Genomic DNA, 3,433 nt, shown 5'->3' with positions numbered 1-3,433 from the left:
TTACGTCTTCTATATCAATATTGGAGGAAGAGAATGTGTATAATCTATTTTACCGACCACTAAGTGGCGACAGTTCTCTCCAGACAGAGAGAAAGCCACAGCCACGGGTCCGCTGGAGAAAGCCATTCTAATTTTCAAGGAAATAGCTGGGCGAAAACTCTTTCGATTTCACACACACACACACACACACACACACACACGCGCGCGCGCGCACACACACACACTCGAGTACCTTTGCGCATAAATAAGACCAGAATCGCAAAAGCTTCTTCAAAGCTCTCAGCCGACACCTCAAGAAACGAACGAGCCAGTTTTACAGTCCAGACTGCCCGAGAGCAGCCGCGGAGCCTCCTCCCTCCGCAGCACAGACGGAGGGAGGAGTTTGGAGACACACACACACACACACACACACACACACACACACACACACACAATACAGTATACAGACTTGCCCAAGGGCACCCATAATCACAGGCACGTGAGGTGGTTCTAAAAATCCATTTATCTCTAAACTCTCTGAAAATCTCTGAAACCATGCTGTACTCAACGGCTAATATCTACATAACTACTAACTCTGCAAACTAACTCTTTTAGACAGAGAAAGCACACATTCTATTAGTTCTTTTTAGATGATTGGTGTTCACGAAGTCTTAACAGAAAAGAATCCTCGGCTCTTGTAAAATGAGCCAGAATCCTCAAAAAAAAAACCTGGCACAACTTACCTACAGCATTGAAAAAACGGCTGGCACTCAATGTGTTAATATAAAGCGTTACCCATTATTGTGACATCATCAGTGACATCACAATTGCTTGAGTGACCATCGCTGATGACATCATCCAATGTGGGACACAAATCGCAGAGAAAAACAAACAGACAGAACCCACTTACTCACTGATGACATCACAATTGCATCACAACTGCCTGAGTGACAACACAGTTGTGCATCACTGATGACATCCCAATTGCTCAAGTGACATCACTGATGACATCACTGATAACATCACTTATTACAGAAAGCTACGACAAGCAGCTCTGACGGCTCACAGCAGCCAGCTCTGGTGCCTAGGTTACTATATAGCTAGCCGTCTCTCATTACCTATCTCACTCATTTGAACTGCCTTGACAGGGCACCTGGGTAAGCAATAACCATCATGGCTGTTCTGAGGCAAGTGTGCTGCAGGCACCTGGTGGCTGTGTCCCTGCTTCTGTATGTCCTGCTCCACACCATGATGGATGCCCATGCACGGCCAGCCTTCAAAGATAAGAACCCAAGCGGCAAGGATGAGAACGAGATTCTGCCGCCAGACCACCTGAATGGGGTGAAGATGGAGATGGACGGCCACCTCAACAAGGACTTCCATCAGGAGGTGTTCCTGGGTAAAGAGATGGAGGAGTTTGAGGAGGCCTCTGAGCCAAGGAGGAACCGGAAGAAGCTAATTGACATCTTCACCAAAGTTGATTTGAACAAAGACAACAGCTTGAGTGCCAAGGAGATGCAGCGGTGGATTATGGAAAAGACGTGGGAGCACTTCCAGGAGGGCATGAAGGAGAACAAGTTGAGCTTCCGTGCACTTGACCCCGATGGAGATGGTCTCGTGACATGGGATGAATACAGGGTCAAACTTCTGGCCAGAAAAGGAATCAATGACAAAGAAGCTCAGAAGCTTCTGGAAACCCTGAAAACCCGCTGGTTCGAGGCTGACAACCCCACGGCTGACCAGATGCTGAACGAGCAGGAGTTCCTGTCCTTCCTCCACCCCGAGCACAGCAGACGCATGCTCAAATACATGGCCAAGGAGATCTTTCGCCACCTAGACCAGGATGGTGATAAGAAATTGACACTGTCAGAGTTCCTCTTCTTACCCATAGGCACTCTGGATAACAAGCAGGCTCAGGACAATGAGGACAACTGGGTGCGAGAGAAAAAGAAGGACTTTGAGGATGTCATTGATGCAAACCATGATGGCATTGTAACCATCGATGAACTGGAGGTGTACATAGACCCGTTGGATGAGTACAGCGCATTGAACGAAGCCAAGGAGTTGATCGCCATGTTAGATGACAACCAGAATCAAAACTTGGAGCTGGAGGAGATTCTGAAGTACAGCAAATACCTCATGGGCACCAAGCTCATAGACTACCCCAGGAATGTCCACCAGGAGTTCTGAGGACAAACCCCTCTTGGAATCACCTCCCCTCTCCAGCCATTAAAGCATGGGACAACGTGCTGACATTTCCTTTCTTCATGAGGAATTTCACCCAATTCTAGATTTTCCCTACCCAGTGCAGTAGTGAGGAGGACTTTGCACAGCTAGGTCAGTTATTTGTACTGCAGGATCTGTTGTTTTTACGGCAAACCTCAATTAATTTAAGTGGTGTACATGAATGTTACATGGAATATCTCTGGAATGCTATGGCCAATTCACTTACTGCTTTTCCCCCTCTGAAAGCTAAGGACTGCACGGTTAGTAGGAGTAGGAGTAGCTTAGTAGTAGGAGTCCCCAAATTGACCCCAGTTTCAGAACATTTTGACGAGTGTGAACGTTGCGTTCCATTCCGTTCCAACAGGGAACCGTGACAGGATCCACTTGAAAAGGTGGTCTGGGGAGCGCTTTGGCGTGACCGGGCACGGAACACTTGCGAGTGTGAAAGCCAACCGTTCCGACCCACATAGACAACACACGGGCGAGGATAAACTGCAGGCATAGTTGATGATACAAGTGCACTCTGTTTCGTTTCCCAGCACGCAAGAAATATTGTAATGTGAAAGCTGACCAGCGGGGGGGAGAGGGGAGCGGGGCCAATCGTTCCCGGGTGTGGAACGGAACGGAACGGAACTAAACGAAAGCAATCGTTCCCAGTGAGAAAGCAGCCTCAGAAGCTTTGAACTACAATGTCCTTTTCCTCCATATGGTATGGATCAGGATCCCCACTAAAAACTTGCAGAAGATCATCATCTGACCAGTGACTACAACGTTTGGAGATGGTCCCCGGGCGCTGTAACAAGAAAGCTGCCCACTGCTGGCCTGCCCACCAGTGCAAGATTAACAAAAAATAAGATTAGGCCCAGTAGTTTGTTCCGTAATCCTGCTAACAAACAGACAGACAAACGGATGAACGGACAATCAACTGACTGGAAATCAGGAAAGCAAATGACTCATTTACAATAAGCTATTAGAATGTAGAAGAATGGCTATTTTGATTATAGTTTCACTGTTACCTCTATACCTACAATACTTTTATTAGAATTTTTGTATGGGCATTCTGGACAATACAACTAAATAAAGTATCAATATTTTCCCCCAAGTCTCTCTGTATAATAACAAAGCTATGAAGTGACAGCAACTACATCTGACTGACATACAGTTATCCTCTTAAACTCCACCATGAAATTTGGAAAGCCCTCGTGGCTGAGTGGTTAAAGCCGCCTGC

The 3,433-nt window shown here is 46.8% G+C and overlaps 1 pseudogene across 1 annotated transcript; it reads left to right on the top strand.

The window, feature by feature from the left end:
* Positions 1–1,152: 1,152 nt before the first annotated feature.
* Positions 1,153–2,169, top strand: LOC310777282 (45 kDa calcium-binding protein pseudogene; annotated as a pseudogene). Its single transcript has one exon. The product of its transcript is annotated as a 45 kDa calcium-binding protein pseudogene (transcript).
* Positions 2,170–3,433: the final 1,264 nt, after the last annotated feature.

The sequence above is a fragment of the Poromitra crassiceps genome (assembly GCF_964638095.1).
Source record: "Poromitra crassiceps genome assembly, chromosome: 5".
NCBI lineage: Eukaryota > Metazoa > Chordata > Actinopteri > Beryciformes > Melamphaidae > Poromitra > Poromitra crassiceps.
The sequence above is the reverse complement of the archived record's forward strand: the minus strand, read 5'-3'. Positions and strand labels throughout refer to the sequence as shown.